Source organism: Neophocaena asiaeorientalis, unplaced genomic scaffold, assembly GCF_003031525.2.
Source record: "Neophocaena asiaeorientalis asiaeorientalis breed wild unplaced genomic scaffold, Neophocaena_asiaeorientalis_V1.1 scaffold836, whole genome shotgun sequence".
Classification (NCBI taxonomy): domain Eukaryota; kingdom Metazoa; phylum Chordata; class Mammalia; order Artiodactyla; family Phocoenidae; genus Neophocaena; species Neophocaena asiaeorientalis.
The window spans coordinates 115,424-143,394 of NW_020175033.1; the positions used below are offsets into that span (position 1 = coordinate 115,424).

The 27,971-nt window shown below is 38.2% G+C and overlaps 1 non-coding gene and 1 pseudogene across 1 annotated transcript; both read left to right on the forward strand.

Annotated features, from left to right (window-relative positions):
* The window catches only part of LOC112411775 (tRNA pseudouridine(38/39) synthase pseudogene), a 116,898-nt pseudogene that overhangs the window by 1,321 nt on the left and 87,606 nt on the right, over positions 1–27,971 (forward strand).
* TRNAA-UGC (transfer RNA alanine (anticodon UGC)) lies at positions 25,018–25,089 on the forward strand. Its single transcript has one exon. It is a non-coding gene; the product is annotated as a tRNA-Ala (tRNA).

The window sequence follows — 27,971 nt, forward strand, 5'->3', positions numbered from 1 at the left end:
TTTGTTTCCTTAAATTCCATATATATGTGTTAGCATACGGTATTTGTCTTTTTCTTTCTGACTTACTTCACTCTGTATGACAGATTGAAAAAATCTTTATTGTAACCTCACAAAGATAAATACATGTCTCATTTATCCAGTTTAGCTGAATATATAGATTAAAATATGTTGTGTATCTGCAACTTGGCCACATTACATTAAGTAGACTGTAGGCCCATGATCTCTTATTGAATTTTCTTGCTTATATTATTTTATTTATTTTTTTTTTAACATCTTTATTGGGGTATAATTGCATGCTTATATTATTAATACACAAACACAATGTTATTTTTGCTGTTGTAATTCTCAAAGCATCAAACTATTTGCATATCATTATTATTTTGATAATTTAATGACTTGTTTTTTAATGCATTTTTAATGGAACAGGAAACTTTTCATCCCAATATAAGTTATAGAAATCACAGCTAAAACTGTCTTTTAGTCAGATTGTGATATTGTTTTTCCTAAAAACTGCTTAATTTTCACAGCATTAGAACTATGGTTATATTTAGATTCCTCACTAGCTCTTTCAAAGTATATATTTCTATTTATATTTCTATATTTCTATTGATAACAACAATTTAACCATATAAGTTCAATGAACATTTAAATTCTCTCAATTTATATTGGAGATGAAGTTGCAGACTAATTCAAACTGAATTTTAGGGATTGGAGAGATCACTGGGATCAAAAAAACCCTTGAATTAAAACAAAAAGGAGTTGACATTGAATTAGACCTATTGGTAGAGACCCCACGGAATGAGGTGAGAACCTGAGCAGTTACATAAATTTAATTGCAATATATAATGTTTATCGATACAAAATAAATCACCATACAGAAGCCTAATAAACCATAAAAGTACATTAGGTTCCACTTGGTAATTATAAATGATTTTACTTCATTTAATTTTCAAACTGATTTTGTTAATTTTGACTTAATTCTGCTTTGTATGTATAACGAACCTTCAGTATCTCCTTTAATCAAAATCTGACAGCCCTATAGAGAAAAAAAGTGTGCATCAAATTCCTGATGAGTGCAATTTACAATATAAGGAGGAGTAATCACATTCAGCACTTTCTTTCTAAGGAAATGACTTGGGAATTCCTTAGAAAGATCCAGTGATTTCTAAAACATGCAATGTATCACTATCTAGGCTTGTAAAGAAATAAAAGTAAAAGAGTTCCTGGTTATTCTGCAGCCTCAACTCCAGTAAAATCCCAGGTTATATTTAGCACTGAAATTTTAAATTCCTATAAGTGTTAGTAACTTTTAAATATCTCTTTTTCATGTATTTTACTAGTATAAAAATAACTCATGTGATAATTGGAGAGATATTGCACATACTGAGTTTCATTTATGAGAATATTTTCACATTCTTTTAATTTTTTTTAACATCTTTATCGGGGTATAATTGCTTTACAATGGTGTGTTAGTTTCTGCTTTATAACAAAGTGAATCAGTTATACATATGTCCCCATATCTTTTCCCTCTTGCGTCTCCCTCCCTCCCACCCTCCCTATCCCACCCCTCCAGGCGGTCACAAAGCACCGAGCCGATATCCCTGTGCCATGTGGCTGCTTCCCACTAGCTATCTACCTTACGTTTGTTAGTGTATATATGTCCATGCCTCTCTCTCGCCCTGTCACAGCTCACCCTTCCCCCTCCCCATATCCTCAAGTCCGTTCTCCAGTAGGTCTGTGTCTTTATTCCTGTCTTACCCCTAGGTTCTTCATGACATTTTTTTTCCTTAAATTCCATATATATGTGTTAGCATACGGTATTTATCTTTCTCTTTCTGACTTTTTAATTTGTTTTGACATGAATTATTGTCTTGAATAAGTCTTCAATCAAAGGATGATAATCTGCATCTTGCATTCTCTCCATGAAAAATAATTATTAAGTGTGACTTTTTTATACAGACATCTCAAACAACTCAATATCAAAAAAACGAACAATGCAATCAAAGAATGGGCAGAAGACCTAAATAGATATTTCTCCAAAGAAGACATCCAGGTGGCCAACAGGCACATGAGAAGATGCTCCACATCACTAATGATAAGCGAAATGCAAATCAAAACTATAATGAGGTTTCACCTCACACCAGTCAGAATGGCCACCATCAAAAAGTCTACAAATAACAAATGCTGGAGAAGGTGTGGAGAAAAGGGAACCCTCCTACACTGTTGATGTGAATGTAAATTGGTGCAGCCACTATGGAAAACAGTCTATAGGATCCTTAAAAAAACTGAAAAGAGAGCTACCATATGATCCAGCAATCCCACTCCTGGGTATATATCCGGAAAAGATGAAAACTTTAACTCGAAAGGAAACACACACACCAATGTTCATAGCAGCACTATTTACAGTAGTCAAGATATGGAAGCAATCTAAATGTCCATCAACAGATACATGGTTGAAGAAGATGTGGTGTGGGGACCTTCAAGATGGTGGAGGAGTAAGACATGGAGATCACCTTCCTTCCCACAAATACATCAAAAATACATCTACATGTGGAACAACTCCTACAGAACACCTACTGAACACTGGCAGAAGACCTCAAACCTCCCCAAAGGCAAGAAAATCCCCACATACATGGGTAGGGCAGAACGAAAAAGAAAAAACAGAGACAAAAGAATAAGGATGGGACCTTCACCTCTGGGAGGGAGCTGTGAAGGAGGAAAAGTTTCCACACACTAAGAAGGCCCTTCACTGATGGAGATGGGAAGTGGGCAAGGGGGAAAATTCAGAGTCACCGTGGAGAGCACAGCAACAGGGGTGCAGAGGGCAAAGTGGAGAGATTCCCACCCAGAAGGTCCATGCCAACCAGCACTCACCAGCCTGAGAGGCTTGTCTCACCTACCAGGACGGGTGGGGGCTGAGAGCTGAGGCACAGGCTTCGGAGGTCATATCTCAGGTAGAGGACTGGGGTTGGCTGGGTGAACATAGCCTGAAGGGGGCTAGTGCACCACAGCTAGCCAGGAGGGAGTCTGGGAAAAAGTCTGGACCTGCCTAAGAGGCAAGAGACCATTGTTCCGGGGTGTGCAAGGAGAGGGTATTCCATCCCTGTGTACCCACAGAGGGCAGAGCACCACCTAAATGAGCTCCAGAGACAGGCATGAGCCATGGCTATCAGCTTGGACCACAGAGATGGGCATGAAATGCTAATGCTGCTGCTGCAGTCACCAAGAATCCTATGTGCAAGCACAGGTAACTGTCCATACACAGCACCCCAGGAGCCTGTGCAGCCCTCCACTGCCAGGGTCCCGTGATCCAGGGACAACTTCCCCAGGAGAACACTTAGCATGCCTCAGGATGTTGCTTTGTCATGCTGGCCTCTGCCGCCGCAGGCTTGCCCCGCATTCCAATTATAACTACCGTACCCCTACTTCCCCATGGCCTGAATGAGCAAGAGCACCCTAATTAGCTGCTGCTTTAACCCCCTCCTGTCTGGGTGGGGAACAGATACCTGAGAGTGGGTCCAAATCCAAAGCTGAACCCCGGGAGCTGTGCAAACAAAGAAGAGAAAGGGAAATCTCTCCATGCAGCCTCAGGAGCAGCGGATTACAGCTCCACAATCAACTTGATGTACCCTGCATCTGTGTAATACCTGAATAGACAACGAATCATTCCAAATTGAGGAGGTGGACTTTGAGAGCAAGATCTATGATTTTTTCCCCTTTTCCTCTTTTTGTGAGTGCGTATGTGTACACTTCTGTGTGAGATTTTGTCTGTATAGCTTTGCTTCCACCATTTGTCCTAGAGTTCTATCTGTCCATTCTTCTCAAACGCTTGTGGAACATTCTCCAGGATAGATCATATCTTGGGTCACAAATCAAGCCTTGAATATTTAAGAAAACTGAAATCGTATCAAGCATGTTTTCCAACCACAACACCATGAGAGTAGATACCAATTAAGGGAAAAAATACTGTAAAAAAATACAAACACAATGAGGCTAAACAGTATGCTAGTAAATAACCAAGAGATCACTGAAGAAATCAAAGAGGAAATAAAAAAACACCTAGAAAAAAATGACAATGAAAACATGATGACCCAAAACATATGGGATGCAGCAAAAGCAGTTCTAAGAGGGAAGTTTATAGCAATACATTCCTACCTCAAGAAACAAGAAACATCTCAAATAAACAACCTAACCTTACACCTAAAGCAATTAGAGAAAGAAGAGCAAAACAAAACAAAACAAAAAAAACAAAACAAGAAAAAACCCCAAAGATAGTAGAAGGAAAGAAATCATACAGATCAGATCAGAAATAAATGAAAAAGAAATGAAGGAAACAATAGCTAAGACCAATAAAACTAAAAGCTGGTTCTTTGAGAAGATAAACAGAATTGATAAACCCTTAGCCAGACTCATCAAGAAAAAGAAGAGAGGAAGCAAATCAATAGAATTAGAAATGAGAAGTAACAACTGACACTGCAGAAATACAAAGGATCATGAGAGACTACTATAAGCAACTATATGACAATAAAATGGACAACCACGAAGAAATGTACAAATTCTTAGAAAAGCACAACCTTCTGAAACTGAACCAGGAAGAGGTAGAAAATATAAACAGACCAATCACAAGCACTGAAATTGAGACTGTGATTAAAAATCTTCCAACAAACAAAAGCCCAGAACCAGATAGACGAATTCTATCAAACATTTAGAGAAGAGCTAACACCTATCCTTCTCAAACTCTTCCAAAATATAGCAGAGGGAGGAACACTCCCAAACTCATTCTACAACGCCACCAGCAGCCTGATACCAAAACCAGACAAAAGTGTCACAAAAAATGAAAACTACAGGCCAATATCACTGATGAGCATAGAAGCAAAAATCATGAACAAAATACTAGCAAACAGAATCCAGCAGCACATTAAAAGGATCATACACCAAGATCAAGAGGGATTTATCCCAGTGATGCAAGGATTCTTCAATATACGCAAATCAATGTGATACACCACATTAACAAATTAAGGAATAAAAACCATATTATCATCTCAATAATGCAGAAAAAGATTTCAACAAAATTCAGCACCCATTTATGATTAAAAACTCTCCAGAAAGTGGGTCTAGAGGGAACATACCTCAATATAATACAGGCCATGTATGACAAACCTACAGCAGACATCATACTCAATGGTGAAAAACTGAAACCTTTTCCACTAAGATCAGGAACAAGGCAAGGATGTTCACTCTTGCTACTCTTATTCAACATAGTTTTGTAAGTTCTAGGTGCAGCAATCAGAGAAGAAAAAGAAATAAAAGGAATACAAATCAGAAAAGAGTAAATAACACTCTCACTGTTTGCCAATGATATGATATTATACATAGACAATCCTAAAGATGCCACCAGAAAACTACTAGAACTAATCAATGAATTTGGTAAGGTTGCAGGATACAAAATTAATGCACAGAAATCTCTGACATTCTTATACACCAACAACGAAAAATCAGAAAGAGAAATTAAGGAAACACTCCCATTTACCATTGCAACAAAAAGAATAAAATACCTAGGAATTAACCTGCCTAAGGAGGCAAAAGTCTTGTACTCAGAAAAGTATAAAACAGTGATGAAATAAATCAAAGTTGACATAAACAGATGGAGACATTTACCATGTTCTTGGATTGGAAGAATCAATATTGTGCAAATGACCATACTACCCAAAACAATCTACAGATTCAATGTAATCCCTATCAAACTAACAATGGCATTCTTCACAGAATTAGAACGAAAAATTTTCCAATTCGTATGGAAACACAGAAGACCCCGAATAGCCAATGCAATCTTGAGAAAGAAAAACAGAGTTGGAGGAATCAGGCTCCCCAACTTCAAACTATACCACAAAGCTTCTGTAATCAAGACAGTATAGTACTGGTACAAAAACAGAAATATAGATCAATGGTACAGGATAGAATGTCCAGAGATAAACCCACAACATATGGGCACCTAATTTACAACAAAGGAGGCAAGAACATACAATGGAGAAAAGACAGCCTCTTCAATAAGTGGTGCTGGGAAAACTGGACAGCTACATGTAAAAGAATGAAATTAGACCACTACCTAACACCATACACGAAAATAAACTCCGGATGGATTAAAGACTTAAATGTAAGACCAGACACTATGAAACTCTTAGAGGAAAACATAGGAAAAACACTCTTTGACATAAACCACTGCAAGGTCTTTTTTGACCCCCCTTGTAGAGTAACAGAAATAAAAACAAAAATAAACAAATGGGACAATTAAACTTAAAAGCTTTTGCACAGCAAAGGAAACCATAAACAAGACAACCCTCAGAATGGGATAAAATACTTGCAAATGAAATAGCAGACAAAGGATTAATCTCCAAAATATACAGACAGCTCATGGAGCTCAATATCAAAAAAACAAACAATCCAGTTAAAAAATGGGTGGAAGACTTAAATAGACATTTCACCAAGGAAGACATACAGATGGCCAAGAGGCACATGAAAAGATACTCAACATCACTAATTATTAGAGAAATGGAAATCAAAACTACCGTGAGGTATCACCTCACGCCAGTCAGAATGGCCATTATCAAAAAATCTAGAAACAGTAAATGCTGGAAAGGGTGTGGAGAAAAGGGAACTCTCCTGCACTGTTGGTGGGAATGTAAATTGATACAACCACTTTGGAAAATAGTGTGGAGGTTACTTAAAAACCTAAAAATAGAGCTACCATATGACCCAGCAATCCCACTACTGGGCATATACCCTGAAAAAACCATAATTGAAAAAGAGACATGTACCACAATGTTTATTGGAGCACTATTTACAATAGCCAGGACATGGAACCAACCTAAATGTCCATTGACAGATGAATGGATAAAGAAGATGTGGCACATGTATACAATGGAATATTACTCAGCCATTAAAAGAAACAAAATGGAGTTATTTTTAGTGATGTTGGTGGACCTAAAGTCTGTCATACAGAGTGAAATAAGTCAGAAAGAGAAAAACAAATAGTGTATGGTAACGCACATATATGGAATCTTAAAAAAAAATGGTGCTGACGAACCTATTTGCAGGACAGGAATAAAGAGGTAGACACAGAGAATGGACTTGTGGACATGGGGTGGGAGGGGGAAGCTGAGGCGAAGTGAGAGTAGCATTGACATGTAGACACTACCGAATGTAAAATAGTTGGCTGGTGGGAAGCAGCAGCATAGAACAGGGAGATCGGCTCAGTGCTTTGCAATGACCTAGAGGGGTGGGATAGGGAAAATTGGAGGGAGGCTCAAGAGGGAGGGTATATGGGGACATGTGTATACGTATGGCTGAGTTGCTTAGTTGTGCAACAGAAACTAACACAGTATTGTTAAGCAATTATACTCCAGTAAAGATCTATTAAAAGAAAACAATCCCTCCCTTGACTCCCCAGCTCATTCAGAGTACCAGGCAAAGTCTTCACTATGACCTTAAAGGCTCAATCATCTGGCCCTCTTCCCTACCTTACCTCTCTGAATTCTTCTATGACACTTGCTTCTCTTCCCTTAAACCATACTGATCTCCTAGCTATATTTTATTCTTATATTTGATTTTGTATTTAAAAAATTATTTTCAGTGCTCTGATTTAAATATGTTTCTTTTTCTAACTTCTTTAGCTAGTTCACTTTCATTTTTATTTTTTGAAAAAGGGCCACTTTGGCTACATCTAACAAGTTGTTATTTTGTATTTGGTCCTTTCAGTATTATCTACTTTTACATGTTTTCTAATTTCTATCCTAATTTATTTTTTACATGAATGTGTTTTTGAATTTCCAAATGTATGTTTTAATGTCATCTTTTTATAACGTCTCTAATTGGAGTGCATCAAGGTCAGAAAATCAATCTGGATGACACTAAATACATTGAAACTTGTTGCTGGGGTTGATAGCGTAATAGGAGGTTAACTTTTATAAATGTTTCACATATGTTTGAAAAGAATGAATTTTCTAATTTGGGCGTATAGGAGTAAGCTTGGAAATTTTGTTCCTCAAACATTATCAGTCCATTTGTACTTACTGTGATTTCTAATATATTTGGATTTTCTATTTTATTTTTGATTTGACCTTATTTTCATTTATATCTTATCATCTTGCAATATTTTCCTTGAGTTTCTTCCTTTCTTTCTAGCCTTTATTTTAATTAGTATTTTATTTCTCTCATTTCACTTTTTCTCCCTATCTACTGGTTCTGAAAATATACAATATATTTCTACCAGTTGTTACACTAGTAATTTTAAAGTGCCCTACTTATCTTGAGTTATACAGGTAGTCATTTTCTTTACCATTCTTCTCAACAATACAATATAAGGACTTTAAGTGCTTTAACTCTATTCATCATCCATCTGGGCTTGCTGTGATAAAAGAATAATAGTCTCTGAAACATACTGAGTTTTAAGTGGAATTGACTGCTGGGTAAGGCATAGAAAATCTGATCCAACGGAAGGGTCAGGCTATGGGATGGGGTCTTCAGATTAACTGTCAAAGTGTATCTCAAGAATAGTGGGAATTTACATCTAAGCATGAAGGAGGGCTATCAGCCCTTGTGAAGACTGTCTCCCAGAACAAAGACAATGGTGAGCTTAGAAAGGTGAAGAGAGATAAATTCTAGTGGTCCTGTAAGCTCATGGGGAAGTAGCTCAGCTGGATCTTGAATTTGGCACTTGGTTGATGTCAGCATTTCTGGCTGCAAGGCCGTTCCCAGGGCTAACAGTATGAAGAATTTGGCCATTGGCATGTGTATTATCTTGCATTGTTCCTGGGCCTGCAGACCCCTGGATGTATTTCTTGTTGCTTAGAGAAAGTAGGTGTTCCCTAGCCTCTCTTTGGCCAACCTATAATTATGTTACATGATGGGGGGTAAGGGTGGGGATACTCCTCTCAGAGTACATTCAGTTGCAAGTCCAGACTGCTATCCAAAGAAGACCCCTCTGTTCAGCACAATAAAAGAAACCATCAACAAAACGAATAGGCAACTTACTGAGTGAGAGAATATATTTGCAAATTATATATCTGATAAATAGTTAATATTCAAAATATATAAAGAACTCATACAGCTCAATAACAACAACAACAAAACAAACATACAACCAGATTGAAAAATGAGTAGAGGACCTGAATGGACATTTTTCCAAAGAGAAAAATAGTTTTCTTTGCTGTGCAGAACCTTTGATGTAGTTGCATTTGTTTATTTTCCTTTTGTTGCCGTTGCCTTTGGAGGAAGATCCAAAAAAATATTGCCAAGAGCAAAGTCAAGGAGCTTACTGCCTATGTTTTCTTCTAAGAGTTTTATGGTTTCAGGTCTTACATTTAAGTCTTTAATCCATTTTAACTTAATTTTTGTGTATGGTGTAAGACAGTGGTCGACTTTCATTCTTTTGCATGTGGCTGTTCAATTTTCCCATCACCATTTATCAAAGAGACTGTTATTTCTCCATTGTATGTTCTTGCCTCCTTTGCTGTAAATTAATTGACCATAAGTGCTTGGGTTTATTTCTGGGCTCTCTATTCTTTTCCATTGATCTATTGTTTGTTTTTATGCAAATACCATACTGTTTTGATTACTATAGGTTTGAAATATTATTTGAAATCAGGGAGTGTGATGCCTCAAGCTTTGTTCTTTTTTTCTCAGGATTGCTTTGGCTATCCAGGATCACCTGTGGTTCCATACAAATTTAAGGATTTTTTTTTTTCTATTTCTGTGAAAAATCCCATTGGAATTTTGATAGGGATTGCATTGAATCTGTAGATTGCTTTGGGTCATATGGACATTACTATAATATTAATTATTCCAATCCATGAGTACAAAACATCTTTCCATTTATTTGTATCTTCTTCAATTTCTTTCAACAATGTCGTATAGTTTTCAGTGTACAGGTCTTTCACCTCCTTGGTTAAAATTATTCTTGTGTATTTTATTCTTTTTGATGTATTGTAACTGGCACTGTTTTCTTAATTTCTATTTCTATTTCATTGTTAGTGCATGAATGCAGCACATTTTTTTATTATTTTTTAAAACATTTTAAAAAATAAATTTGTTTATTTATTTTGGGCTGTATTGGGTCTTCGTTGGTGCTTGCCGGCTTTCTCTAGTTATGGCAAGCATGGGCTACTCTTCATGGCAGTGCGCCGGCTTCTCATTGTGGTGGCTTCTCTTGTTGCAGAGCATGGGCTCTAAGTGCGCGGGCTTCAGTAGTTGTGGCACATGGGCTCAGTAGTTGTGGCTCATGGGCTGTAGGGTGCAGGCTCTGTAGTTGTGGCACACAGGCTTAGTTACTCTGTGGCATATGGGATCTTCCTGGACCAGGGCTCGGACCTGTGTCCCCTGCATTGGCAGGTGTATTCTTAACCAATGCACCGCCAGGGAAGTCCCTACACCACATATTTTTACACATTGATTTTTTTACCCTGCAACTTTACTGAATTTCTTTATTAGTTTTAACAGTTTTGGGGTGGCATCTTTAGGTTTTCCTATATATAAAATTATGTCAGCAGCAAATAGTGATAGTTTTACTTCTTCTTTTCCAATTTGGATACTTATTTGGTTTTGCTGCCTAATTGCTGTGGCTAGGACTTCCAGTACTATGTTGAATAAATGTGGCAAGAGTGGGCATCCTTGTCTTAATCTTACGGGAAAAGTTCTCAGCTTTTTGCTGTTGAGTATGATGTCACCTGTGGGATTGTCATAAATGTCCTTTATTATGTGGAGGAACATTCAGTCTATACCACTTATTTGAGATTTTTTAAAATCATAAATGGATGTTTAATTTTTCAAATGCTTTTTCTGCATCTACTGAGATCATCATATGATTTTTATCCTTTATTATGTTAATGTTGTGTTTTCATTGTAATTTGTTTCTAGGTATTTTTTGATTTCTTCAGTGATCTCTTGGTTATTAAGTAGTGTATTGTTTAGCCTCCATGTGTTAGTAATTTTTACAGATTTTTTCCTGTAATTGATATCTAGTCTCATGGCATGGTGGTCGGAAAAGATACTTGATACGATTTCAGTTTTCTTAAATTTACCAAGGCTTGATTTGTGACCCAAGATATGATCTATCCTGGAGAATGTTCAATGAGCCTTTGAGAAGAATGTGTATTCTGTTGTTTTTGGATGGAATGTCCTATAAATATCAATTAAGTCCATCTCGTTTAATGTGTAATTTAAAGCTTGTTTCCTTATTTATTTTCATTTTGGATGATCTGTCCATTGGTGAAAGTGGGGTGTTAAAAGTCCCCTACTATGCTTCTATTCTTTCTCTTCTCATTTTGCTTAACTTACTGTGTTTGGGGTCTCCTTTTCACAGGCTGCAGGTTCATAGTTCCCGTTGTTTTTGGTGTCTGCCCTCAGTGTTTAAGGTTGGTTCAGTGGGATGTGTAGGCTTCCTGGTGGAGGGGATTGGTGCTTGTGTTCTGGTGGATGAGGCTGTAACTTGTCTTTCTGGTGGGCAGGTCTGTGTCCGGTGGTGTGTTTTGGGGTGTCTGTGACCTTATTGTGATTTTAGGCAACCTTTCTGCTAGTGCACGGGGTTTTATTCCTGTCTTGCTAGTTGTTTGGCAAAGGGTATCCAGCACTGTAGCTTGCTGGTCGTTGATTGGAGCTGGTTATTGGTGTTGAGATGGAGATCTCTGGGAGATTTTTGCCGTTTGACAATATGTGGAGCTGCAAGGTCTCTGGTGGACCAGTGTCCTGAACTCGGCTCTCCCACCTCAGAGACACAGGCCTGACACCCGGCCAGAGCACCAAGACCCTGTCAGCCACCCGGCTCAGAATAAAAGGGAGAAGAAAATAAATAAAAATGAAAAAATAAAATAAAGTTATTAAAATAAAAAATAAAAAGTAATTATTAAAAATAAAAAAATAATTTAAAAAGAAGGAAAGAACGAAGAGTGCAACCAAACCAAAAAACCAATCCACCAATGATAACAAGTGCTAAAAACTATACTGTCAAAAAAAAAAAAGACAGACAACCCTAGGACAAATGGTAAAAGGAAAGCTATACAGACAGCATCACACACAGAAGCATACACATAGAAACTCACAAAAAAAGGAAAAGGAAAAAAAAATATATAGTGTTGTTCCCAAAGTCCACCACCTCAATTTTGGGATGATTCGTTGTCTGTTCAGGTATTCCACAGATGCAGGGTACACCAAGTTGATTGTGGAGATTTAATCCGCTGCTCCTGAGGCTGCTGGGAGAGATTTCCCTTTCGCTTCTTTGTCTGCACAGCTCCCTGGGCTCAGCTTTGGATTTGGCCCCGCCTCTGCATGTAGGTCGCTGGAGGGCGTCTATTCTTCGCTCAGACAGGATGGGGTTAAAGGAGACGTCTCTGGAGCTCGTTAAGGCGGTTCTCTGAACCCCCTCTCCTTGCGCACCAGGAAACAAAGAGGTAAGAAAAGTCTCTTGCCTCGTCGGCAGGTCCAGACTTTTCCCCGGACTCCCTCCCGGCTAGACGTGGTGCACTAACCCCCTTCAGTCTGTGTTCACGCCGCCAACCCCAGTCCTCTCCCGGTGCTCCGACCGAAGCCCGAGCCTCAGCTCCCAGGCCCGCCCGCCCCGGCGTGGGAGCAGACAAGCCTCTCGGGCTGGTGAGTGCTGGTCGGCACCGATCCTCTGTGTGAGAATCTCTCCGCTTTGACCTCTGCACCCCAATTGCTGCGCTCTCCTCCGTGGCTCTGAAGCTTCTACCCTGCCGCCACCCACCATTTCCACCAGTGAAGGGGCTTACTAGCGTGTGGAAACTTTCCCTCCTACAGAGCTCCCTCCCACTGGTGCAGGTCCCATCTCTATTCTTTTGTCTCTCTTCTTTCTTTTTTCTTTTGCCCTACCCAGGTACATGGGGAGTTTCTTGCCTTTTGGGAGGTCTGAGGTCTTCTGCCAGTGTTCAGTAGGTGTTCTGTAGGAGTTGTTCCACGTGTAGATGTACTTCTGATGTATCTCTGGGGAGGAGGGTGATCTCCACATCTTACTCTTCCGCCATCTTGAAGTTCTCTGCACATGGGTTTTGACAGGTCAGGTCTATGAGTGATACACTTCATTTTTACCCACATGCCATTGGCCAAAACTCAACTACCTAACTGCAAAAGCCCTAAGAAGTGTAGTATAGAAACAGTTTCATGTAGAAGAGGTGTGTCTCTGTCAGGACTAAACATGAATTTAATAATCTGGAATAATGAATGAAATAAAAAATTTACAATAACAGAAAATTTAACAACAATATTAGGGTTCTAAAATCCAGGTACACAAATATCAGATTCAAAGAAAGTTACAATAAGGAGGGCTTCATGCAAGAACAAGATAAAATGACTTAGGCCAACAGCTTCTGGCCTGGGTTTGATGTCAAAATATACTTAAGAGAAAAAATAATGACTCAAACATTATTGTACTTCCCTCTACCCCAGAACACTAAAAATCTAACAGTGACAAGGGAATAGCAAGTTTCTTTCTGTAGCAAACAGAGGAAACTCATTTTAGTATTTTAGCAAAATGTTAAGTACACTGAAAGGTACTGTTGTGTCTTACAGTTTCAGTGAAAGGTTTTACTAAGGAAGACTCATAGTGGATCTGGAACTTCAACAGCAGAAAATTGTGAATCTCTTCCCTAACATTCTAATATTGACGTGATTTGGCTCTGAAGATTCCCAGTCTATGTTCAGTGTTTTTATATGCTCTGTAGAGATTTAGTCTATGGATCATTCAGCTACGGTTACAGATTCAAAGTTCATTTAATCATTAGTGCTGGTTTCCTCTATGTATTGAGGTTTTTCCAAGGGAAGAAAGGAACACTTTGAATCAGATGTTTACCCAAAGAAGAGTGTACTGCAGGTTTGAAGTAAAAAAAATAAGATTTTGGTTAAGCCCAAGAGGACTGGGAAATAATAAAGCATGATTTTAACCACACTAACTGGGTCTCCATTTATTATAATGTTCTATGCTGGGAGTACATGATACAAAGATGAGTTAGACACACAAAAGCTTATCTGCCCTTCTTCTGTGCCTTGCCATCAGGCCATAGGCTGCATTTCCAGGTTCCTGTGCTATAACCAGAAGGCAGAATCCTACAGACCCTGCCTTTAATAATCATCAAATCTAAACCCACCAGTATCTGCAGTTCAAGTAGAGAAACTTGTGTACCATGAAAAGTGTACAAATAAAACTGTGGAGAAAGAGGACTAAGAAGAAAGCACAGATGAAGCAATACTGCAGTCTTGACAGACGGTATACAGAAACTAATGGCTATTTATCATAATTTTTGTTTTCCTCCTAGGCACGTAGCTGAAATACATTTCTCAGTTGCACTTGCAGTTAGGTATGGCCATATGACCATATGACAGAATTATAGCCAATGTAACATGAGAGAAAATGGTGTCCTGGACCATAGAGATTTTTTTTATGAGTTCTTCCTTGTTCTTTTCCTCTTCCATCAAACTTATGACAACCACCTAGATGCACTTTGAAGCCACATGTTGAATATGGCAGAGTGGCCATCAGGCTGGGTCCATTAGTGACTGTGGAACAGAATCTCTCTCAACAACCCTAAACCACCCTCAACAGTTAAATAAATGACAAATGAACCTTTATTATGTTAAGCCGCAGGGCTTTTTTTGTTTTTTTACATATTCTGGTTCATTTAACACACACTACCTGATTCTAATGTAGAAATTGGTATCAGAAGAGAGGATCTACAGTAACAAAAGTGTAAATCTATGAGTCGTTGGCTTCATGGATAGGAAAAGATGTACTAGGCTGGGAAAGTAGACCCCCCCATGTTGTGTAAGGTCAAAACATTTGACAAAACTATCTTTTTCAGTACTTTTTAAGTTAAAAAAAAGATATATAGGCCTATATATCTAGGGTAAATGATCATCATGGGACAGAGTGCTAGTGCCAGTGTATTACTCTGAGTTAACAAGTACTTGCTACATTTAGCAAGGAGCCCAGGTATGAAATGATCTCATAGAACAGACCTGTGAACCAACCTGTTCCACTCATGCCAGGCTGATATGTAAGAAGGAAAACCTTTCCTCTCATGTAAACTGCTGTATTTGAGTCTGTTGGTTACATCAGCATAACCTTTACTTTAACTAATGGTGTGGGGGGAGGGGTGGAGAGCATGAACAAAGCCACAGAAGTAACTGAGGTGTACCAAGGAAATGTCAAGGCACTTTGCTTGTCTAGACCACGGGTTGGCAAAGTATGGCTCGTGAGCCAAATTCAACTCGCTATATTTTTCTCCAGTAAAGTGTTATTGGAACACAGTCAGTCATTAATGTATTGTCTATAATAGATACTATCTATTGTATTGTTTATAACATGTTGAGTAGTTGCAACAGAGAGCATATGGTCTGCAGAGCAAACCTATTTACTAACTGGACCTTTACAGAAAAAGTTTGCTGACCTCTGGTCTAGACTGTGTATTGTAAATAATGGAGGAGAAAGGGAAATAATGGCTAAGAATATTTACTAAAGTCAGTGTTGAAGGTCTTGCAAGTAAGAATGAATGGAGCAATGGGGAACTATTACAAGTATTTGGAAAGGTGTAGTGATGTCCTTAAATATTTCTAGAAATCACATTGTAAGATGACATTGACAAACTAGAGTGGCCAGAGGCCAACATGGATGTAAGTAAAGGGTTTGAAACCAGGTCATAAGTGGGAATGGTTGGAGAATCTATAAATATTCAGCCTACAGAAGAGAAGATTTAAGGTATACAGTATGTAGGTATTCAAATATTTAAAAGCCTGACTGGTGGGAAAAAATCCAATTTATTTGTGAATATCCAATTCAGTATCTCATCAGAAGGCAGTGCTCCTCTAGTACAGATACTTGAGCAGAGAGCTAAATTGAGACTAGTACAAATATACTCTAAGAATGTCTAGCACAAAATCATGCCATAAATTTTTCATGTTGAAATTCCATGTTATAATTTTCCATGAATCCACTGCAATATAACTTTCATCATCACTGTGGCTGCTCCCCTGAATTTGCTTTTGCCAAGGTTACCACTAGGAATTTTGTTGAAAAATTCATTGAATACTTTTCAATGTAAATAGGCATCTACACTATTCATGACCTGCTTTAAAAATCTTCCTGTCACTTTGATTTTGTAACACTAACCTTGTTTCTTTCCTCTCTGTGGACATTTCATGTTAATCTCCTTCAAAGGCTCTTATTTAGTTGGCCTTCAATTACATACTGGTTTTACTCAAAGGTCTGCCATAAACTCTGTCTTCATTCTACCCCATCTCTACTGGTGGTGGCTTCATATTTCTAAAAGTAGATGCTAAAGCCATATCACATCATGTTTTCAAAGTCTTTTTAAAAATTTTTGAAGTTTTACAAACAACGCAATCCAAAAATGAGTAGAAGACCTAAATAGACATTTCTCCAAAGAAGATATACAAATTGCCAACAAACACATGAAAGGATGCTCAACATCACTAATTATTAGAGAAATGCAAATCAAAACTACAATGAGGTATCACCTCACACCAGTCAGAATGGCCATCATCAAAAAAATCTACAAACAATAAATGCTTGAGAGGGTGTGGAGAAAAGGGAACCCTCTTGCACTGTTGGTGGGAATGTAAATTGATACAGCCACTATGGAACAGTATGGAGGTTCCTTAAAAAACTACAAATAGAACTATCATACAACCCAGCAATCCCACTCCTGGGCATATACCCTGAGAACATCATAATTCAAAAAGAGTCATGTACTACAATGTTCATTGCAGCTCTATTAACAATAGCCAGGACATGGAAGCAGCCTAAGTGGCCATCGACAGATGAATGTATAAAGAAGATGTGGCACATATATACAATGTAATATTACTCAGCCATAAAAAGGAATGAAACTGAGTTATTTGTAGTGAGGTAGATGGACCTAGAGTCTGTCATACAGATTGAAGTAAGTCAGAAAGAGAAAAACAAATACTGTATGCTAACACATATATATGGGATCTAAAAAAAAAAAGTTCTGAAGAACCTAGGGGGAGACAGGAATAAAGATGAAGACGTAGAGAATGGACTTGAGGATGTGGGGAGGGGGAAGGGTAAGCTGGGATATAAAAAAAATAAAAGTTGAAAAGAAAAGAATTTATGAGGCTTTAGGATTAAGTTTTCAGAAAAGTTCATCTCAGTGACTGTTCATTTACAATTGAGTGCCCAATTGGCTCTGTCCTTGGTGCGGGAGATCCAACAGTGGGAAAAAAAGATACATGAGTATTTGACTCTTGTGAAATTTTCATTCAACTTGGAAGGGAAGAGAAATCAACAAAAATTAGGAAAAATATGAAAACTTCAGAGAGGGTCAAGTGCTATGAAGAAAATAGGCCATGGTAATTAATTAGGGAGTAGCTGGGGAAATGACTAATTTAGATAAGGTGATCAGTTATGATTTCTTTGAGGCTTGAATAAGGAGAACCTAAGACTTTTGACCTAGGACCTGGATAATAAGAAAGAGCTAGTCAAGTGAATATCTGGGTGAATAGTATTGCCAGTGGATTGAATAGTGAGTCCAAAGACCTGAAGATGGGAATGAGCGTGGCATGTTGAAGGAAGAGAGAGATTAAAATGTAGTTAACATTGCGGAAAGTAATACTTGATGAGACTAGAAAAATAATTGGAGCCAGAGGATGTTGTGCCTTGTAGGCTACACGTGTAGTTTGAATTATATGTAAGTGCAATGAAAAGACATTGGGAGAGTTTTTAGCATGGTTGTGACATGATATCACATTGCCTGTGTTTTTCCATTTGGCAAATGATGCAAATTATATAACTTTTTACATTGCTGCAAGGAAATTTAGATCCACAGTAAATTCTTGACCACAGGATATGGATTAGTTTATGACTACATGTATATTTATTATCTTATTCTTTTTTATTTCTGCTGTGAATTTCATTTATATGTAGCTTGTATTGTAAAATTCCTCCAAGTATTTTTGAAGAACTGATAACACGAATCATATAATATGTTCTGATTTGACATAAGAGCATTGAACTTGGATTCGGTAACCTGCATGCTATGCTGGTTTTAACATTAAATTATGTGAATTTAGGATAATCATTAAGTCTTGGAGCCTTAATGCCTTGATCCAGAAAATGAGGAAATTAACACTTATTTCTCTGCTTCTAAGGAATATTGTGTGGAGAGAAGACTGAGACTGGATATAGGCAGATATAGGCAGTGTAAAGCTATAATTATTCAGTATATATTTCTTAAGCTTTTCCTATGGGCCAAAAATTAGATATTAAAATTTGGGGATTTAAGATATACTTTTACAAAAAGGATCTGATAAAGTTATGTTAAATATAAAGTACCAAACATTTTTAATCCATGTATATTTCATATGGAAAAATAAATATTGGATGTCTTCTCAAGTTATAAATCCTTCCTAGACTTTTTTTTAATGAGGAGATTGAAAATCCTGACAAACTTGAAATTTGAATCTTGAAGAACCATTCAAGTTCAATGCTGAAATTAGGAGGAAAGTTTGAACAAGTTCTCTGTATGCCTACTCATCAGAATTACTGCTAATGGCTATGAGCAAAGTTTAGCTGATGAATTATTCAGTTTGATATCAATCTTGTCTGTTGCCACAGACTTTTGAAACAAAGAATGCTTTGCAACTCTTAAGAATATACCTTTAGGCAATGACGGAAATATTACTTGACATCCATAGTCCATGCTTTTAAAAATTATTTAAATTTAAGTAAATTGCATACGAAACTTTTAATTCCTATAACTTTTGCATAATTTATCTTAGCTTTTTAAAAATCAAACCCTTGTGTGTATGTTGCTATGAGATACTCTTAGCTCCATGTGTACATTATTTTAACCCTAGATAGAACTGACTTTATAAATATTAACACTACAGGGGTCACTAATGAGAGGACTCCATAAAAGTCAAGTGCTCCATGAATCACATTTTGGAAGCCACTGGATTACAGAAAACTACTACCTATGCACTGATTCCAGCCTTCAGAACTGCAGTGATTAATGTCTTTCCATTTTGTTCATATCAAAATTTAAGTACCTTTTCATGGCATTCCACAACTTAAGAAATCTGCTCTCCTCATACCTCCTTACACTTCCATAGAATTGCTTTGATCTCTCCACCTTTACTTTTCTCCCCATCAATAGCCACTTCTTGCCAACCTTAAAACTATGTACCATTGAAGACTCAATCTTCTCTAATATTATTTCACATGTCTGGAATACATAAATACATACATACTCCTTCCTCTGCAGTGATACAGGGCTTTGCCAACTCATTATTTATTCCATGTTTGTCCACAACCGTCATGAAAAGGGGTTGTGGCCCTGGGGAAACAACCAGTGAAGGCTGCCCAAGAATATCATCCATAGAAGGAAGCTGCTCTGTAGATACTCCTCATCGGATCCCTAGGATAGACAGAAAAAACATTAAGGTGCAGCATCTATGCCATCACTCCAAATGAGTGGGATATAATGCAGCCACCCATGTTACTGTGTCCAAGAAATGGGCCTATTTCAATTATTATAAATTCTTTGAAGATAGAGACTCTATTATTTATCTTCATATTCATATTTCTCTGCATATTATGTGGTACAAATGAGACCTTCCTACATACTTGTCGAAATGAATTGCAGTAGAGTTGTGAGACATTGCATACCATTTGTTTGTAATTTTTTCACAATATCACTGCTCATCTTTTTCATAGAAAGAAAATGAAAAGGTTTTTTTTCTGTAGGTAGACTAAGTGACAGAGGTCTCAAAATTTTCATGAAGAAATTGAAATGTATTTTTATAAAGCAATGTAGTATGCAGACAAAAATGATATTACTATAAACTTTTAGAATATCACTTATCAGAGAAACATTAGAAAGCAGTTTTGTAAAGCACAGGTTTGAGTTGGGACAGATCTAGATTCAGGTGCTAGTTTTTCCACTTACAGGCTGTGTGACCTGGACTTGGAGTTCAGCTTCTTTAGCTGTATAATGGACACAATAATGGTACCAACCCATGAATATTTAGCTAAGATAATGCATATGACATACCAAGCACTGTAAGACTTAGCAATAATTGCTGCTTTTAGAGGAAAATTAGGTATTGGGTAAAACACTAGGGTAGAAAACTTACTAGGTCCGCTTTCACATTTAGCATTTAATTCTTAGAAAAGTTCTTAGAATCTGGGCTGGGCAGACAGAATCATGATCAATCTGACCACTACTACCTACTACCTCCTACTCTTTATTTTTCAAGTAGCTTCCTGGCAACAGGCCCCATAGAGGCTCTGTCCCCACATCCCATACCCAAATTCAGCTACCAGCAGCTTCTTTTTCTTTCCTCCTTCCCCTAGCCATACAGGCTGAGTCCTAGTCTTTATTTTCCTTTTTATCCCTCAATGCCTTGAAGATTGTAATTTAACTCACCTTGTGTTTTCATCTGTGAAACAAGGATAATAACCTTCCTGTCACCTTTGCTCAAACACACATGGTGAGAATTAATGAAATAAGGCGTAGACTCAGCTTCAGAGATAAAGTCTAAGAAATGTCAAAGTGCTTTAAGGTCTTTAGAAAAAAATAAAGTTTAATAAGTATAAAGATAGCAACATTACAGCATTGATATGCTGAATTTGTTGTCAGAAAAATTATTTTGTCTTCCTAGATATGAAGTAAAAACTTCATGCATTAACTCACCCAACTTTAGCTAGAAATCACCAAATCATAGAATATTTGAGTTGGATGGGAGCTTTGAGATCATGCAGTTCAACTCCAATGTGTTGACATGGAAACTGAGGCTCTAAGAAGGGAAGTGATCTCCCTAAATTCATGCAGCAGTTTAGGAAAAGTACCAGGTAAATTCTCATTATGCTGTTGTGAAACAAGACAAAAAATATACTACATCAGTATTTTTCTAGGTAATTACCATGACTCAAAACCTCCCAGTGGAAGTCCTTTGACCTTAATGCAAAGTTTCAGAAAATTATTCTATCAAGAATTCCAAAATGTAGGAGAGAGAAACAGCCCTGGCATCCCATCCTTCCACCACTCTCAAGACGTCTCAACAGAACAAGAGCTGCTTTTAATAAACCTCAAAATAGAGGACAGTATGCTGATCATTTTCAGCAGTATCATCTGGACCACAGAAAGTTCTGGTTACCCAGCAAAGACTGAAACCAAACTTAGTGCAAGAAACCAAATGGAGTGCCTCGTTGTTTGCAGTCAATGACAATTACATAATATTTGGGATACCTTTTTCTCCTCAGTGATCTGTGGCTTTGGTTTAGCACAAAAGTGAAAGAGTAATGGAACTATTAATCTTCATTGCCCTAAGAGTCCTCAAAGTCCTATTAGGGTAATGAAGATAGAAACTGTTCCATCTTCTTCACGTCATTATGGTCATTGATGACCTGGGAAGCAATATCAGCCCCTCTCCACATCGGTGCTCTCTTATTTCCAACTCTAAAATGGAGAGGATTTTCTGAAGGCAAGGGGTTATGGCTTTGAAATTGAGATTGATGTTTACTAGAAATTTTACACTCTAGCCTAAAACTGGCAGCAGAAACATGTCTCTCAAGGTATTCAAAACACACACCAGGGCTTCCCTGGTGGCGCAGTGGTTGAGAGTCCGCCTGCCGATGCAGGGGACGCGGGTTCGGGCCCCGGTCCGGGAAGATCCCACATGCCGCGCAGCGGCTGGGCCCGTGAGCCGTGGCCACTGAGCCTGTGCATGGGAGAGGCCACAACAGTGAGAGGCCCGTGTACCGCAAAAAAAAAAAAAACATATTTTGGAAGAAGCTCCTTGGTAAAGGTTTAAAATACATTTAGAAACTCACTTGGTGAGATTCTATAGCTTCAAATCTGATTATAAGCAGAGACCAGGGTTATACCTCAAAAACAAAACTCAACAGAAGTTTGGGCACTCAGTGGGAAAAAGAGTATTCAGCTCCCAACATCCATAATGAATTGGGACATAGCACTGAGCAAATCTTAGGGAAATACTGAAACTTTCTCCCCACCCTCCCTCTCACTGCTACCAGTTTTCGCTGTACAAGACATTTCTTCACCCAAACCCTTAGAAACTATTCACTTGATTCTTCAGATCCATAATAATCTGCTTCTCATGCCCTTCAGAGTGAGCCTCAGCTGGCCCCTGAGTAATGAAAGACAGTGGTTTTCGAGTTTGGTTTCACATTAATATCATCTGAGGAGCTTTACAAAACCCCAGCGCCTCAGTTCTACCCCAGACCAATTAAATGAAAAGCTGAGGGTAGAACCCAGACGTAGGTATTTTTGAAAGCTCTTCAGGTGATTGTAGTATGTAGCCAGGTTTAAGAATCCCTGTAATAGTGTACCTTCTGCAGGCCCCTGCCGCTTCAGAGCCTTGAAGGAATATGTCCTGCTGCCCACCATCCCCAACTCCACCTACCCCAAGTTCCTGAACCAAAGAAGTCTGTGGAGGTCTCCAAAGTGCATGATACCTTTTGCTATTGTTTTATTGTTCAGCCAAGATGAATGCCAAATGAGAGATAATTGCTGAATTGTCACAGGATATAGACCAGGACATAGACTCAAACATGTGGAATACACCCAGTGGCCAGAGCAGATGGATGTGGAAGGAAGCCAAAACTTTCTCCAAAAGTGACAGCTGGGGTTGGATTTGGGAATCATCCAGCTTTGGTTAATATCAAGCTTGAAGGTGATGATAAGCTCCCTCCGTCTCTAGGAAATAAAATCAGAGCCAGGATTACGATCAAGCAACTGAGGCACTCAACGAGGGCACAGAATTTTAGGAGCCATCAAAAACATCAGTAAATTGGACTTCCCTGGTGGTCCAGTGGTTATGACTCCGCGCTTCCACTGAAGAGAGCGTGGCTTTGATCCCTGATCAGAGAACTAGGATCCCGCATGCCATGTGGCGTGGCCAAAAAAAAAAAAAAAATCAGTAAATCAAAATGCACATTATTCTAATGTAATATTTTAAAAATTTGAAATCAATGAAAAATCTATGATGGGCAAAAGTTTAAATAAATATGGGATCCAACCCTGCACTTGAATAACTCAGTCACTTCCCTTATCCTAACCCAGGCTCTGTCCGATCCTGTCATCCCAGTCCTGGCCCTGAGACAGACGCATCCAGGCCCCAAGCCCACCTAAAACCCAGAAGAGGATGCTACTCTTATTCAGGAGAAAGGTAATGGGACTCCTACCCCAGTACCTCATGAGGTGACTAGGCATGAAGTAAATTGTACGCTGAGCTTCTTTACCTATGGCTCGTCAGGAAAGCAACCATCCTTTACCCCCAAATAATCTAATGAAAGCTCACCATGATCCTCCCAATATAAATCCAAAGCCATGAAATGAGAAGAAAGGATGAGAAACCCTAGGGAAGGAATTTTCCCCAAAGCCCTGCTTGGTGTATTGGAAGGCAGTGGAAGAATGTGATTTAATGGATAGAAGGAGGCAGCTGTTTGCCTGTTGCTTGACTTTTTACAGTTAAACCTCTTGATAGCTCTGTCCCCAGATCAATAGTCCCTAAAATGATTCTCTAATGGTTAAATTCCAGGCATCCAGCAGCTTTGGGAGAGATGTAGGGATGGAAAATTTCCAAGTTCTCTCCATGGGGTACTCATTAAAATAATGACTTAAGAATGAATAAATGAGTGAATGGATGAATGGGCGGGCACCAGCTGTCTCTGCATTAGAATAAAATCTGTTGTCTACATTTTCAAGGTCACACAAAAAGATATGGTGGAGTCAGCAATGAGAACCCTGGCTTGTCAATTCCATGTTCATTATTGCTCAAAAAATGTTATATGAAGTAAAATAAAATTACACCAGTACTATCAAGAAAAGTGTTAACAATAGATACATATTAGGAAAGAGGATTTTTGCTTTATATAATAGTTGGTTGGAAATGTAAAAGCATTTTTTATAATTAAATCTTTTCATATACTAAGAAAACTGAGATGCTGATTTAAAAAGTAGGAACTAAACAAAAATCATGCCCATATACATCAAAAATTAGAAATTATGATATAAACATTAAAAATTGTAATCAAAGAAATACAAAACTAAATAGTTATATATACCATTTGTTACCTATTAAATTATAAAAGATACTGATGCTCAAGGATGACAAAGTTTTATGAAACAAGAACCAAATATTGCTGGCAGAACTATAAATTAGTACAAATTTTATAAACTTATGGAAAGAAACAGCAATCTATAGCAACCTTCAAAAATTTTCAAGAAGTATGACATAGAAATTATACTTTGGTGACTATATCATAAAGAAATAATCATAAATACAAACATATATTAATAAATAATGATGACCCTCTTAGAGTTATTGTATAATAAGAAAAAGTAGAAAAATGTAAACATTTAACTGTAGGGAATGGAATAAAATAAATTAGAGCACATTCATGTGATCGCATAAAATGCAGGCCTTTAAATTTTATTTGGAAAAATGTGGGAAAATGTTGATTATATAATGTAAATCGGAATAATACAGAACTGTATATCCAGTTTACTCTAAAAGAAAGACTGGAAAATTAGTGACCCTACGTGGAAAAGTTGTTATCTCTGGTAGTATAAATATATATTCTAAAGTATCAATAATGAGCTTATATAATTTTTATAATCAAACATATAAATAATACATAATTTAATTGGATCCTCATAAAGGAATGGATTCCTGGATCATTATACCTCTGTTTTCTCCATATAACCTGCTGTCACTTTTCCTATGAAAATGTTTTGTGAATTGTGGTTTTACTGCCTCTATGGAGGATAAAATATTATATCTTTTATAAAGCCATAGTTGAACTACTATCTATGATATTCTCCAATTTCCTGTATCAAAATTACATACACATGACATAATATTGCTTTTTTTAAGGTAAAATGGTTTGGCTCAGGCAAGTTTCTTTGGTTATACACTGACAAAGTTTATTAAAAATGATTACATCAACATGGGGATGTAGCTCAGTGCTAGAGCACCTGCTTTGCATGTATGAGGTCCTGGGTTCGATCCCCAGCATCTCCACTTGATTTCTCCTTGTTTAATTCTTGGAAAATATGGCTAGTGCAAGTGAAGATCTGAGTTTAAAAAATTATTACATCGAGATAAATATAATTAACACTGCTGTACGTTATATACGAAAGTTAAGACAGAAAATCCAAGGAAAAATATTTGTTTTTTCTACTTCTTTAATGTTGTATCTATATGAGGTGATGGATGTTCACTGAACTTTTTGTTTGTTTGTTTGTTTGGGTTTTCTTTGGCCACACTGCATGGCATGTGGGATCTTAGTTCCCCAACCAGGGATGGAACCCACGCCCCCTGCATTGGAAGCACAGAGTTTTAACCACTGGATGGCCAGGGAAGTCCCAGATGTTCACTAAACTTACTGTGATAATCACTTCATGATATATATAAGTCAAACCATTGTTCTGTACACCTTAAACTTATACAGTGCTGTAGGTCAATTATATCTCAATAAAACTGGAAGAAAAATATTTTTTGAGCATCTACTATGTGCCTTGTACTATGTTTGGCACTGGGCATTTAATGGTAAACAAGGCATAATTAATTCTTGATATAATCAATTTTAAAGCCTATTTGAGGAGATAGATAATAAGAAAAAAACCACAAAAATAAGCAAATAATAAAAAAGTGTTGAGAAAGAATAACCAGTTGTTGTTGAGACAGGGGAAACCTACTTTAGTACTTTACACTGGATTTCCAGGAAAGACATCAGGGAATGTGTGGTATTTGTACTGAGAACAGAATGACAAATAGAAGTCTGCCATGCAAAGATCCAAAAACAGACCATTACAGGCAAAAAGAACTGCTAGTGTAAAGACCATGAGGTAAAAAGTGATTGCATATTCCAACACTATCAAGGAATCCAAGGCTGGAGTGGTTGATGAGTTATGGGAAAGAGCATACAGATATGGTTGGAAAGAGAGGTAAGGGCCAGATCATACAGGATATTGTAGCTGCTGTTAGGAGTTGGAATTTTTTGTTAAAATTGGTAAGGAAGCACTGGAAGTTTTTAAACACATAGAAGAAATTTGATGTATTCTTTTTAAGTCACTTTGTCTCTTGTAGGGTAGGTGAATTGTAGCAGGAAAAGAGAAAGGGAACAATTTAGGAGGCTCTCAAGTGACCCAAATGTGATATGATTATGGCTTAGACTAAGGTGGAGAAGTGGAAATGAGAAAAGTAGATGGTTTTAAGGAATATTATTGGAGGGAAATCCAACAGTGTCTGTTGATGGATTGGAAGTATTCTGAGCCCAATTTGGTGGGGTTGGGGAACAAGTTGCCCTGAGCTATCTTCTTAGCAGGTCTTGGTGGCTTACCTGGTGATGTAACCCAAACCTTCATTCTTGAGCGCTCTGAGACCTGAGTCTGGGGATGCTGCACTTGTTTATTCACAGTTACAATGGGGCAAGAGAGTACCAGGAGGTACCAGGAGAACACCTGGGATCCACACATAATCCTCTTGGCCCCAGTGGGGAAAAAGAATCCCTGCCTTAGCCTGATGATCAGGACTGCTTGTGCATGCCAGTATGGTGACTCTTCCTTTTACCTGCTGGTCCTTGGACATAATGGATACAAAGGGTCCTGGTGGCAGCCGTAGCTTGCCATTACTTATGTCCCCTGGCAAGAGTGTGGCTCCTTTGTGAACTAGACCCTCCAACCCCACAGAGCCCTGAATGATGAGGACAGGAAGCACACAATTCCCCAGTGGGTCATTGAGAGTGGTGGTGTGAGGCCAAACTTGCTGCCAAACCCTCGGTTCCCAGATACATGTACCTTCATAAGGGAGACACAGTGCCATATAGAGGCCCCTGATTTAATAAATGCAGTCTAGTACACTGCATTGCAAAGGATGACATCCCATCCTTTCAGAGGATTTCTTTTGACCTGGCACTTTAGTTGTATCTTTAGAAGGTAGTTCCAGTGTTCTACACAGCCAGCTGTTTCTGGATGGTGGTGTATGTGATGTGGCCAGTGGAACCTATGGTCATGGGCCCACTCCTGCACATCCTTTTCTGTGAAATGGATACTCTGGTTAGATGCTATGTTGTGTGTGGGATACCAGGCCTATGGACCAGGAATTCCATAAGCCCACAGATAGTGGCTAAGATTCTGTAAGAAGAAAAGCAAACTCATGTCTGGATGAGTATCTGTTCTTATGAAAATGAAATGCTGGCCCTTCCAGAATAGACAGGCCCAATGTCATCACCTTGCCACAATGTGGCCATTTGATCTCCCTGTGGAATGGTGTCATACCAGGTGCTCAGCATTGGTCTACGTTGCTGACATGTTGGACATTCAGAGATAGCAATACCTATGTTAGTGGAAGTCCATGTTGTTGGGTTCACATGTACCTCCATGTCTGCCACCATGGACACTCCATTCAAATGCCCATTATGCTACTTCTGGGATGGCTGATGAGAAAGGCCAGTAATGTCAACTGACTGAGTCATTTCATCAACATGGTTTTCAGTGCCTCTCTGTGATGAATACTTCCTGGTGAGCATTAATGTGTGATATAAATGTTTTCATACTTCATGCCCACTCCCGTATGTCTGTCCACATGCTTCTTCCTTAAACCTCTTTGTCTTTGTTTTCTAGACTTTGTCTTTCCAAGCCCCAGATTAGAAAGCTAGTCCACTGACCCCTACCCAGGCATCTATATATTCTCACCTTAGGCCCCTTATCCCTCTACACAAAGTAGATAACCAGGTGCACATCTTACCCTTGGGATGATTTTGCTCTACTCTATCTTGTAAGGTTAGCCACTGTGAATGTGGCTATGGCTATGTTGCCACTGTCCATTTTTGCTTTTCATTCCCATAGCATGCTGACTCATCCATAAAACAAGTTCGGAGTTTTCCTCTTCTTTTTTTTTTT